The following is a 14,306-nucleotide window of genomic DNA, read 5'->3' as shown; positions in this document are numbered from 1 at the left end:
ACATTTCCAAAACAGAAAAAACCCAAATGAAAATACTTTTTTATATATGTGTACCAATTTTTTTCACTTGAAGTTATCTCCTATCCAATCTTTTATCAGTATGCCTCATTAATAAACTTGGGATGGCCCAGACCAAGCGGAAGGAAGCAAGTTAGTACAGGAGGACTTTACAAAGAGTTTCTTTACTGTCGTTTCCACTTTTGAGCACTTATTAGAACCTCATCTTGCAGCTAGTATCCAAGATCTACGAAGAACTTACCAAACTCAACACCCAAAATACAAATAATCCAGTCAAGAAATGGGCAGAAAACATGAACAGACATTTCTCTAAAGAAGACAAACAAATGGCCAACAGACACATGAAAAAATGCTCAATATCACTTATTATCAGGGAAATACAAATCAAAACCACAATTAGATACCACCTCACACCAGTCAGAATGGCTAAAATTAACAAGTCAGGAAACAACAAGTGTTGGTGAGGATGCAGAGAAAGGGGACCCCTCTTACACTGCTGGTGGGAATGCAAACTGGTGCAGCACCTCTGGAAAACAGTATGGAGGTTCTCAAAAAGTTGAAAATAGAGCTACCCTATGACCCACCAATTGCAGTACTAGGTATTTACCCAAAGGATACAAACAATGACCCAAAGAGGCAGCTGTACCCCAATGTTTATAGCAGCAATGTCCATAACAACCCAATGATGGAAAGAGCCCAGATGTCCATTGACAGATGAACGGATAAAGAAGATGTGGGGGATATATATATAAAAATATTACCTAGCCATCAAAGAAATGAAATTTTACCTTTTGCAACAATGTGAATGGAACTAGAAGGTATTATGCTAAGCGAAATAAATCAATCAGAGAAAGACAATTACATGATTTCATTCACATGTGGAATTTAAGAAACAAAACTGAGGAAGACAAAATCAGAGAGGGAGACAAACCATAAGAGACTCTTAACTATAAAATACAAACTGAGGGTTGCTGGAGGGGAGGTGGGTGGGGGGATGGGGTAACTGGGTAATGGACATTGAGGGCACGTGATGTAACGAGCACTGGGTGTTTTGGCAACTGATGAATCACTGAACTCTACCTCTGAAACTAATACACTATATATTAATTGAATTTAAATAAAATAAAATTAAAGAAAAAAAGAAACCTACCTTGCTGTGGCAGAAGTCACCAGCCACAGCAAGAAGTCACCAGCCACAGCAAGAAGTCAGCCAAAGACCATGGGACAGTAAACGCCAAAGGAATGAGACCAAAGGGTGAGAAATAAGAACAATTTATAAAGCAATGGGAATAAATCAGGCTTTGAGTGAGAGAGTCCTGGATAATTTTGAAGAATAACTCTATTGTGTCCTTATCTAAGTGTTGGTGAGTCAGGGAGTCTCTTTCATTGCCCAAAATAAAAGTCATCTTGTTTCCCCTGCTCAAAGCCCTTTACGTGTTCCATCGACAGCTGTAATACCCAAACTCCTCTGCATGACAGCAGGTTAAACCACTTCTCTGTACCTCACTGTTCTCATCTGTAAAAAAAAAAAAAAGGAGGGATAATAACACACACTTCAAGAATGTCTGTGAGGATTAAACAAATTAATATATACATATATAGTGCTTAAAATAATGTGTGGTGCCATGGCACTATGTATTACCTATCAGTATTATTGTTCCTTCAGTTTTATTCTCTAACCATTCTCCCACTTCTCCTGACTTGCTCCAAGAGCACCCACAATAATGGTTTCACGAACACCTAATGTAGATGATTACATTTCTGCCTGGTATGCCCTTTCCTGTCCTCAATGGGTTCTTTCAGCAATGCCTCCCTGAGCACTAACAAGTATGCTAGGCTCTGAAGAAATAGTGGTGAATAAACTATACATGGTCTCTGCCCTTATGAAGTTCACGATCTAACAAGAGAAACTTGGCTGGTTAAAGACTGTTGGTGACCTCCCACTTGGACATTAAGACTCTAACCCTGAACCATGTACCCTATAAAGTTGTCCTTGATGTCCACAGACAATGTAAATCATTCCTCTTGGGTATTGATACTGTTTCTAGGAACATACCTTTACAAGTGCAGTTGTCTCACTAACATATTCATATGCTGTTCTTTCTTCTAGAAAAAGATTGTGAACTCTGCCAGAACAGAGCCTGTATATCCCTTTTCTCAGGGGTTTTTGTGTTCAGCAGAATTCCTAGGTGAAGTGCTCTTAAGAGAAGCATCATCAGTCACTATCTCGTTGGTTGGTTGGTTGTTTATTTATTTATTTATGTATTTATTTATGTATTTATTTATGTATGTATTTATTTATTTTTATTTATTTATTTTTAAATTTTATTATGTTATGTTAGTCACCACACAATACATCATTGGTTTTTGATGTGGTGATCCACGATCCATTGTTTTCACATAACACCCAGTGCTCCATGCAGTACATGCCCTCCTTAATACCCATCACCGGGCTAACCAATCCCTCCTCCCCCTCCCCTCTAAAACCCTGTTTGTTTCTCAGAGCCCATAGTCTCTCATGGTTCATCTCTCCCTCTGATCCGCCCCCCTTCATTTTTCCCTTCTTTCTCCTAATGTCCTCCATGCTGTTCCTTATGTTCCAGAAATAAGTGAAACCATATGATAATTGACTTTCTCTGCTTGACTTATTTCACTTAGCATAAGCTCCTCCAGTCCCATCCATGTGGATGTAAAAGTTGGGTATTCATCCTTTCTGATGGCTGAGTAATATTCCATTGTATATATGGACCACATCTTCTTTATCCATTCATCTGTTGAAGGGCATCTCGGCTCTTTCCACAGTTTGGCTATTGCAGACATTGCTGCTATGAACATTGGGGTGCATATGGCCCTTCTTTTCACTACATCTGTGTCTTTGGGGTAAATACCCAGTAGTGCAATTGCTGGCTCATAAGATCTATTTTTAATTTTTTGAGAAACCTCCACACTGTTTTCCAAAGTGGCTGTACCAACTTGCATTCCCACCAACAGTGTAAGAGGGTTCCCCTTTCCCCACACCCTCTCCAACATTTGTTGTTTCTTTCCCTGTCCATTTTTGCCATTCTAACTGGTGTAAGGTGGTATCTCAATGTGGTTTTGATTTGTATTTCCCTGATGGCTAATGATGATGAACATTTTTTCATGTGTCTGTTAGCCATTTGTATGTCTTCTTCAGAGAAGTGTCTTTTCATATCTTCTGCCCACTTTTTGACTTGATTATTTGGTTTTTGGGTGTTGAGTTTGAGAAGTTCTTTATAGATCTTGTATACTAGCCCTTTATCTGTAGTGTCATTTGCAAATATCTTCTCCCATTCTGTGGGTAGCCTCTTTGTTTTGTTGACTGTTTCCTTTGCTATGCATAAGTTTATCTTAATGAAGTCCCAAAAGTTCATTTTTGCTTTTGTTTCACTAGCTTTTGGAGATGTGTCTTGAAAGAAGTTGCTGTGGGCGATATCAAAGAGGTTACTGCCTATGTTCTCCTCTAGGATTTTGATGGATTTCTGTCTCACATTGAGGTCTTTCATCCATTTTGAGTTTATCTTTGTGAATGGTGTTAGAGAATGGTCGAGTTTCATTCTTCTGCATGTGGCTGTCCAATTTTCCCAGCACCATTTATTGAAGAGACTCTTTTTTCCAATGCATGTTTTTACCTGCTTTGTCAAAGACTATTTGACCATAGAGTTGAGGGTCCATATCTGGGTTCTCTATTCTGTTCCATTGGTCTATATGTCTGTTTTTGTGCCAGTACCATGCTGTCTTGGCGATCACAGCCTTGTAATATAGCTTGAAATCTGGCAACGTGATGTCCCCAGCTTTTTCTTTTTCAACATTTCCTTGGTGACTCAGGGTCTTTTCTGATTCCATACAAATTTTAGGATTGTTTGTTCCAGCACTTTGAAAAATGTCATTGGAATTTTGATCGGGATGGCATTGAAGGTATAGATTGCTCTGGGCAGCATAGACATTTTAACAATGTTTATTCTTCCGATCCATGAGCATGGAATATATAGATCCTTTACCTCTTTGGTTAGGTTTATTCCGAGATATCTTATGGTTTTTGGTGCTACTGTAAATGGAATCGTTTCTCTAATTTCTCTTTCTACAGTTGCATTGTTAATGTGTAAGAAAGCAACTGATTTCTGTGCATTGATTTTGTATCCTGCCACATTACTGAATTGCTGGATGAGTTCTAGTAATTTGGGGGTGGAGTCTTTTGGGTTTTCCACATAAAGTATCATGTCGTCTGCGAAAAGAGAGAGATTGACTTCTTCTTTGCCAATTTGAATACCTTTGACTTCTTTTTGTCTGATTGCTGTTGCTAGGACTTCTAGTACTCTGTTGAACAACAGTGGTGAGAGTGGGCATCCTTGACGTGTTCCTGATCTTAAGGGAAAGGCTCTCATCTTTTCCCCATTGAGGATGATATTCGCTGTGGGTTTTTCATAGATGGATTTTATGAACTTGAGGAATGTTCCTTCTATCCCTATACTCTGAAGAGTTTTAATCAGGAAAGGATGTTATATTTTGTCAAATGCTTTTTCTGCATCAATGGAGAGGACCATATGGTTCTTCTCCCTCCTCTTATTAATGTGTTCTATCACATTGATTGATTTGCGAATGTTGAACCACCCTTGCATCCCGGGGATAAATCCCACTTAGTCATGGTGGATGATCCTTTTAATGTATTGTTGGATCCTATTAGCTAGGATTTTGTTGAGGATTTTGGAATCCATATTCATCAGGGATATCGGTCTGAAATTCTCATTTTTGATGGGGTCTTTGCCTGGTTTGGGGATTAAGATGATGCTGGCCTCATAGAATGAGTCTGGAAGCTTTCTTTCTGTTTCTATTTTTTGAAACAGCTTTAGGAGAATAGGTATTATTTCTTCTTTGAATGTTTGGTAGAATTCCTCAGGGAATCCATCAGGCCCTGGACTCTTGTTTTTTGGGAGGTTTTTGATCACTGCTTCAATCTCGTTACTGGTTATTGGCTTATTCAGGTTGTCAATTTCTTCCTGTTTCAGTCTTGGCAGCTTATAGGTTTCCAGGAAGGCCTCCATTTCATCCAGATTGCTCAGTTTATTGGCATATAGTTGTTGATAATAATTTCCAATAATTGTTTCTATTTCCTTGGTGTTAGTCGTGATCTCTCCCCTTTCATTCATAATTTTATTAATTTGGGTCCTTTCTCTTTTCTTTTGGATAAGTCTGGCCAGTGGTTTATGGATCTTATTAATTCTTTCAAAGAACCAACTTCTAGTTTCGTTGATCAGATCTACTGTGTTTCTGGTTTCTAATTCATTGATTTCTGCTCTAATTTTAATTATTTCTCTTCTAATGCGTGGCTTAGGCATCGTTTGTTGCTTTTTCTCTAGTTCTTTAAGGTGTCGAGTTAGTTGGTGAATTCGGGATTTTTCTCTTTTTTTGAGTGAGGCTTGGGTGGCTATGTATTTCCCCCTTAGGACCGCCTTTGCAGTATCCATAGGTTTTGGACCGATGTGTTTTCGTTCTCATTGATTTCCATGGATTGTTTAAGTTCTTCTTTAATTTCCTGGTTGACCCAAACATTCTTGAGCAGAGTGGTCTTTAGCTTCCAAGTGTTTGAATTTCTGCCATTTGTAAATCTGCCAAATTTTTTCTTGTGATTGAGTTCCAGTTTTAGAGCATTGTGGTCTGAGAATATGCAGGGAATAATCTCAATCTTTTGGTATCGGTTGAGACCTGATTTGTGACCCAGTATGTGGTCTATTCTGGAGAAAGTTCCATGTGCGCTCAAGAAGAATGAATATTTTGCTGTTTTAAGGTGGAATGTTCTGTAAATATCTATGAGGTCCATCTGGTCCAATGTATCATTCAAAGCTCTTTTTTCCTTGTTGATTTTCTGCTTAGATGATCTGTCCATTGCTAAGAGTGGAGTATTGAGGTCTCCTACAATTAACATATTGTTATCAATATGACTCTTCATTTTGGTTAACAGTTGGCTTATGTAGATGGCTGCTCCCATGTTGGGGGTATAGATATTTACAACTGTTAGATCTTCTTGTTGGATAGACTCTTTAAGAATGATATAGTGTCCTTCTGTGTCTCTTATTACAGACTTTAGTTTAAAATCTAATTTGTCTGATATAAGAATTGCTACCCCAGCTTTCTTTGGAGGTCTGCTGGCATGGAAGATGGATCTCCATCCCTTCACTTTCAGTCTGGATGTATCTTTAGGTTCAAAATGAGTCTCTTGTAGACAGCATATGGATGGGTCCTGTCTTTTTATCCAATCTGCAACCCTGTGCTGTTTTATGGGAGCGCTTAGGGCCATTCACGTTGAGAGTGATTATTGAAAGATATGAATTAATTGTCATCATGTTGCCTGTGAAGACATTGTTTTATAGATTGTCCCTGTAAATTTCTGTTGTAGATCACTCTTGGGGTCTTTCTCCTTTTATAGAACCCCCCCTTAATATTTTTTGCAGGGCCGGCTTAGTGGTCACATATTCTTTCAGTTTCTGCTGGTCGTGGAAGCTCTGCATCTCTCCATCCATTCTAAATGACAGCCGTGCCGGATAAAGTAGTCTTGGCTGCATGTTCTTCTCATTTAGTACCCTGAATATGTCTTGCCGGGCCTTTCCGGCTTGCCAGGTCTCTGTGGATAGGTCTGATGTTATTCTGATGTTCCTCCCTCTGTACGTAAGGAATCTCTTCCCCCTAACTGCCCTTAAGATGGTTTCCTTGGTTCTAAGATTTGCAAGTTTTACTATTACATGCCGGGGTACTGGCCTGTTTTCCTTGATCTTAGGAGGGGTCCTCTCTGCCTCTAGGACTCAAATGTTTGTTTCATTCCCCAGATTAGGGAAGTTCTCAGCTATGATTCACTCAAATATATCTTCTAGTCCTCTCTCTCCACTCCCTCTGGGATTCCAATTATTCTGACATTGGAACGTTTCATGGTGTCACTTATTTCTCTGATTCTATTTTCATGGATTCTGAGTTGTTTTTCCCTGGCCTCCTCTTTTCCCTTTTCATCTATTATATTGTCTTCCAGGTCGTTTATTTGCTCTTCTGTCTCAGTTACCCTAGCTATTAGATTATCTAGATTGGAATGGATCTCATTGATAGCATTTTTAAGTTCTGCCAATTCACCTTTTATTTCTGCCCTTAGAGACTCTACGTTGCCATTAATTAATTTCTCCATTCTAGCCATTGTCTTCACAATTGCTAGCCTGAATTCCATCTCTGACATCTTGGTTATATCTACAGCCATTTGTAAATCTGCAGCATAAGTCATAATCTCTGAGTCTTTTCTATTTTGGGGGCTTCTCCTCCTAGTCATTCTGTTGATGGGTGTTTGAGGGAATGTACAGAGTCCAAATTATTGACCAGAACCCAAGCAAGATGCACCTGTTTTCTTGGGACTTTAGGGTTGCTGGCCTCTTGTTTTCCCAGCCTGTCTTCTCTGGGAGGGGCCTGCTGCACTGTTACTAGGCAACCTTGTTTGGGCAGAGTTGCTCTGCCCCCCTGTGGCAGGGGATGGGCTCAGTGGGAATCAGTCTCTGGGGCTTTTGTTCTCTGGCAGTTTTCTGCGTCTCTTCCACGAGTCAGAGCAGAAGAGACCATTTCCAACCCTCTGCCTCAGAGCAGAGACCGCAGTCTGTTCTTCAGTGAGCTCTCCAGGCCACACCATCTCTATTTCTGTCCGTGCTGCTATAAACTGCAGTGTCCTGGGTTGTGCGCCTCTCTGCAGCACTCCCAGTCCTGCCTCCAGGTCGGGGCACGTCTCTGCCCTTTGTGCTTCTAAAACCGCCAGCCGCTCCCAGTTCATGCGCGCGGGACCCCACCGCTCCGGGTTTCCAGGGGCTGCAGTTTGCCCGCGCAACCCCACCGCTCCGGTTTTCCGTCCCGAGGTCCCAGGGGCTGCAGTTTGCAGGCGTGACCCCACAGCTCTGGGTTTCCGCCCCAGAGGCTGCCCTGAAGTCCTTTCCCCGCCGCTACCTGCCGGTCTGTGACTCTGCGCCCCGTCCGCAGCACATGAGGCTGTCGCTCACCGGCAGTGTAGGATCCCCACGGCCAGGCTCCCTCCCGCTGCCGTTTATCCTCCAATATCTGCCCGCGGAATCATGGCTCCCCGCTTTGTACCTCAAAACCAACGGCCTGCGATATTCTGTTTGTAGAGTTCCAGATCTTCTTACATCTCAGGCTGGTTTTGTGGGTGCTCAGAGTGGTGTGGTAGATATCCAGCTCAATTCTGGGGACCAGTTGAAATAGGGTCCCCTACTGCTCCGCCATCTTTCCCCCTCCTCCCACTATCTGGTTTAATTACCAAAGTTAAATCTGCCTGGGAGCCAACTCTCAAATTTAAAAGAACAATCTAAATTTAATTTACTGGTTTGGGGTGGGCCTCTAAGTAGCTGGGGCAGGAAGAAGGGTCATAATCACATCATATGCCATTTAAAATTATTTTTAATAAATGACAAAAAAAAACCACTTAAGTTTGTAAAGCCTCTTCTTCTGATGTTACATTTCTATTTTACTCACTTACTTTTGATAAATACTATAAAAGAAATTCAATAAATTTTTTATTTGAATGTGGTTATCTTCATTTTTTAAAATAAAACTGTAACAATGATTATTTGGGATATGCCATTGTTTTGTGCTTAGTTTTTAAAGCACTACAGACTAATCAAGTCACAAAATACTGTATTAGTGAGGAACTTCTTTTCTTTAGTATTTGAGGTTTCGTTATTATACCAAAGCAATATTTTTTGATACTTATAAACTTTTCCGTGTTTGCACGTCACAAGAAAATAAGACATTTTGTCTTTTTCAATGAGAGAAATGAGGTACTTACAGCGGATGGCACTTCCCTTAAAAGTAGAAAAATTATTTACTTACCATAACTTAGTAAGGAAGAAAGATTATTTCTGACATCTTGGTCAAAATCTTTCAGCTATCACTATTAATTAAGGTTCCAATTATTAATCAGAGGTAAAAAATAATACTTCTGCTTAAAATGCTAGTGTTTAAGAACAAATATCTTACTAAATTTTGTTTTTTACTGAATTTCATACTGAATTTTGTTTATAGCCCTTACAAGAGAGCTGGAAATAGCAGTCACTAAAGAGAAACCAGTTGACTGATGAGAAATATATACTGAATGTAGTTTGGGTACATAACTCTGGATCTAGGGAACAATCATCAGACCAACAGAGAAGACAGAGATTGCATCAGTTTTTCTTGACAGGGTCCTGCTTTAATTTTTCAAATAGTCAAATGAAGATAACATTGCTTTTTCTTTTTATCACAGAGATATATTAGCAATTGTTTTTAAGACCTTGATAATAATACAGTATCAGGTAAAATTTCTCCTATTTAAAACTATCTATAAACAAATACTGTTTAAAATGTGATCTTTACTAATCTTTAAATTTTCTAGTACAACAGCCAAAGTCACCAAACTACTATCATTTATAAATATTTCAAAATAATTCTTGAAATAGCTAAAGATAATTTTGGCAGATAACTTCAATTGTTTTTGCTGCTTGCTGCACAATGAATTTTAATAGTTAAGACAAACTTCTTTTTTTACTTGAATCACATTATCAAATTTTCTAACACTGCATATTTTCACGATAGTGCTTTTCTCCTCTACAAGGGACACTCTCTCAAATGAAGAATAGAAAATTATTGAATTACTTCTCACGTACAGTTAATTCCAACAGTTAACTGCAAACTTACAAATTTATGGTATGTACTTCATCAAACTAGAGAAACTTTCTCCCCAAAACACACTATTTCCTTTCCCTTTAAACTGAAAATTCTTGGGCGCCTGGGTGGCTCAGTTGGTTGAGCGACTGCCTTCGGCTCAGGTCATGATCCCAGTGTCCTGGGATCGAGTCCCACATCGGGCTCCCTGCTCTGTGGGGAGCCTGCTTCTCCCTCTCCCACTCCCCCTGCTTGTGTTCCCTCTCTCGCTGTGTCTCTCTGTCAAATAAATAAATAAAATCTTAAAAAAAAAAACAAACCTGAAAATTCTAGTTTGAAAGATTTCCAAAGTAAATACCATAAACATTTTATGCACTAACTCAAACATGCTAGATTAAAAAAAAAAAATCATTTTAGAAATTGCATAGGTGTAAACATGACTTGGCTATTTAGCAACAAGCTTCCCTTCCCTTTCAATCTGCCCCCAGCCCCTCTCTCAACCACTACATGGTCAGTCTCCATTCTTGGTTTGTTCTTTATTTCAGTTCCCTACTACGAGGAACCTAAAGTCTATCCTTGATTCCCATTAACTGTAGCTCAGATGGCTTGACACTGCCCTTTCACCTAGAAGCTGCCCTTTGGGGTATATTCTAAGTTGTCACTGTTCTTTTTAAGTATAACCCATCCTCTCTCTACCTCCCAACTATTCCTGCCATTCCCCACAGACTGGCATTTCTCACGGACCAACAGGCCTCTTGGATATCAACATCAACCTCAAGTGGACTGAAGGGCACTCAGACACTGGGCATTGGATTTTGGCCTGATCAGTTTGGGACAGCTGAGGAGTTGACCTCTTTTCTTTGTCTCTACAGGAGTCTAGCTAACTAACTGTTCTCCTATCTTGGCCTCACAGCAGAGCCTGTTGGGGTTAAAGCTAAACATATGAGTTTCACTGGGAAAACTGTAAGGCAGGTATATTTGTTTTCTTCAGTGATATATCCCAAGCTCCTAGACTAGTGCCTGGCACATAATAGCACTCAATAGACTAAATGAACGAATATATCAGTGCCTTCCTGAGGAAACAATTTATCTGTATATTTATTTCAGTTTCCTCCTCTTTTGGGAATTTCCTTAGCTTGTTGCATCTTTCCTATGAGGAAAGATTGAGAAGTCTCAGTCCATATTTCATATGTGGCATTTGGCTTATTATCAGTTGCCTATTTTGGTTTTATTTTCAGGTTTTTGGTAATTTTTAAGTTTCTGAAGATCTCAGCATTTCATTTCCAATGTTGACAGGAGCATGTTTAGTTGATTCTTCAAAGAAAACTTAGTACTGCTAATGATAATGATGATAATAACAGCAATTGATAACTGTGTATTTACTATGGCTAAGTACTTTAGACCCATTTTTTCTCATATAATTCTTGCAACAATTTTATGAGGTTGGTAATATACAGGTGAGATTTAGAGATGCTGGACAAGTATCAAAGCCAGAGCTGAACTGGGTCTAGGAGCAAAGCTACTTTAATTTACACATCTGACTACTCTAATAAGCAGTATGCATGATGTTTACATGGTTCAACAATGATTGCTAGGCCCCTACCTAAAATAAAAGTATTATCTAAGAGCACATCAGAAAACAAACAATTTCTTGCTCTTAGCAACTAACACTATATTGGCATATGATGGCTGTTCAGTTATTATTACTGACAGAATAAAAGTACTCACTAGTGTTATTTATAACATCATTTGTGTGGGGAAGATAGTTCACAAACTCAATAAACACATTATTGAGTTATCTTGTCTATTAGAAAAATGTATTTTTAAAATTCCATGGTGTAAATTTTTAAAAACTAGTGTTCTATAATTTGGAAAAAGAAAGTTGAAGGAAAATGTAAGAAGTAACATTACTTATTATAAAATATAATAAGGAAAATATATTAAGTAACATTATAGTGAAAGCTCACTACATAATTAATGCTGACCAACTGTTGTCTGTCTCCACTGAGGATCACAGGGGAAAAAATCTTATGTTACAGTAAGGGATTATTAGGATTGACAGGGAAGAATTCCATAGCTGCAAAATTTATTCAACATGGGACAGGGTTATATTAAGTAAGGTTGCTGAATCTCTAACCCCTACTGATCTTCAAAAAGAAAATCAGCAATCAGCCATTTTGGATGGCTAATTTAAAGCCCAGATAAATCAAGAGTTGAGGTTTTTCAATTTCTATTGCTAAGTGGTTTATAATGCTATAAATTTGACCTGGTAAGATTTAACATATAATATTTTGAGAGACTGATTTACTAGAAAAAACTTCTTTGATGTAAAAAAAAAAAAAAGTTTTCTCTCTTCTTTCTCAACTTCCTTCTAATCAACATATTGTGTGTCTACCATGTCAGGGATAAAAAGCTGAATAAAACATGTTTGCTATCTTGAGGAGCACACAGGTTAATGCAGGAGTCAGGCATGAAAATGAAAAGTACAACAGAGGAAGCGATACTACTTCCCCGTTTTGTGGAAGCAGATTCAAGTATTAAAAGTGTTTACTGAATTCCACGCACTGTATTAGGCACTGGGGATATAAAAGCGACCCCCTGGTCCTCAGAGAGCTTAACAGTCTAATGGTGAACTGGGCAGGACATCAACCACTAGCCACATGCGGTCATCTGAAACATAGCTGGTCCAACAGAGCTGTGCTCTCAGTACGAAATGCACACTGGAGTTTGAAAATGTGCACAACAAAAAATGTTAAAACACCTCAATAACAAATTTCATATTAACTACATGTTGAAATGAGAAATTTTTCATATACTGACTGAATGAACTGTATTATTAAAATCAATTTACCTTTTCTGTTTTACATTTTTCACGTGGCTGCTAGAGCAACTTAAATAGCATAGGGGTTCATATTACATATGTATTGGACATACCTAATAGAAGATACAAATAAGTTACTACCTGAATCATTTTGAAATCAGACATAAGTATAAATGTAAAAAAAACCCCCTACCTATGCAATTATTATATTTATAATTATATATAATTAAAATAAATTATATTTTACTTATATATTTTATATATTTTTAAATATATTTAAATATGCATTTATATATTATATAAATATTTATTATATATTATATAAAATATTCATAATTATAAAATACAATTATTAATATATTGTTATATCTCCTAAAATATTTATGCAGATAGATGGAAATACAAATTTATTTTTATAAAAATTACATACCATATATATTATTTAGTATTGTGATTATGCCTATCAATATTAAAGTAGGATCTCATCATATATGTTATTTTGGATGTTTCCCAAAATTTGCTGTCATACACATGATATGACAGACAGCTAAAAACACCTAGAGTTGATGCTCGAACAACTCAGGGGTTACTGGCTCTGACACCCCACTCATTAAAAAAATCCACATATATATTTTGACTCCCCCAAAACTGAATTACTAAAAGCATATTGTTGACCAGAAGCCTTACCAATAATGTAAACAGTTGACTAACAAATATTTTGTATGTTATGTGTATTACATATTGTATTCCTAAATGAGAGGAAAGAGAATGTTACTACAAAAAGCACAAGAAAAATACATTTACAGTACTGGACTGTATTTTCAAAAAAAAAAAAAACACGTGTAAGTAGACTTGCTCAGTTCAAACCCATGTTGTTCAAGGGTTAACTGTATACATATATATTTGACATCTTCTTTGATTATTGCCTTGAGGTAAATTATTAAAAGTTGAATTGCTGTGTCAAAGGGCATGCATTCTTACAGATGTTTAGCACATTTTAATAATTTTAGTCCAAAAACTCGTATCAATTTAAACCTCTTCCAGGAGTTCAAGAGAGTATGTGTTTTTCTCTACATATTAATAATAGGAATTAAAGATTTAAAAAATCCTTACCAGTCTGATAGAAAATGGCATTTCATTGTTTTTAATTTGCATTTCTTCATTTTCAAAGGTTAATTAGAAATTAACCTGTTCATGTTCTAAATTAGTTGCCTGTTCACGAACTCTGCTCATTTTTCTATTGTTTTGTAATAACTCTATATGTTATGGAATATTAAGACTTAGTTTATCACATATATTTCAAACCTCTCCTCCGGGTTTCTAGGTCATCATTTAACAGTGATTGGTTGACTGGTATATGGAAGTACACAGCGGTGAAACAGAAAGCCAAGAGTCTTGGAAATTCAAGGAGGTCCTGATAAATATATTACTAAATAACAGGACTTGAATGCATCACATTTAGGATTAAACAGAAGTAAAAAATAAATAAGTGTATGAGATATGGAAGGTTTTAGAATAATTAGAATATTAAGGTGCCTATTTGTGGGATTCTATTTTTAAGCCAATAATTATTATTTAACCTAACAGACTGTTTATGAAGATTTCCCCTCTGGAGTTTATTTTGTCCTAAGATGAGGTATGAGAATCAAACTGTATTGCTCTGCCCTCACCCTAGCCCTACCACCAATAGTTAGCTCATTGTTCCAACAACATTTATTAAAATAAGTGTTTCCTATGATTTAAAACACCACTTTTACTGTATTCTAAATTTCTA

The 14,306-nt window shown here is 37.6% G+C and overlaps 1 protein-coding gene across 9 annotated transcripts in view; it reads right to left on the bottom strand.

Annotated features, from left to right (window-relative positions):
* The window catches only part of FER (FER tyrosine kinase), a 423,881-nt gene that overhangs the window by 83,834 nt on the left and 325,741 nt on the right, over positions 1–14,306 (bottom strand). Inside the window, exon 18 of one of the 9 annotated variants that reach the window (XR_010413179.1) lies at positions 1,169–1,534. The exons of the other annotated variants lie outside the window; for them this stretch is intronic. The gene's annotated coding sequence lies outside the window, so the exon portion shown is untranslated. The remainder of the gene's footprint in view (positions 1–1,168; positions 1,535–14,306) is intronic. 9 annotated transcript variants of the gene reach the window in all.

This window comes from Mirounga angustirostris, unplaced genomic scaffold (genome assembly GCF_029215605.1).
Source record: "Mirounga angustirostris isolate CCGP_5_RB_7025 unplaced genomic scaffold, mMirAng1.0.hap1 SCAF_7, whole genome shotgun sequence".
NCBI classification, from domain to species: Eukaryota; Metazoa; Chordata; class Mammalia; order Carnivora; family Phocidae; genus Mirounga; species Mirounga angustirostris.
The sequence above is the reverse complement of the archived record's forward strand: the minus strand, read 5'-3'. Positions and strand labels throughout refer to the sequence as shown.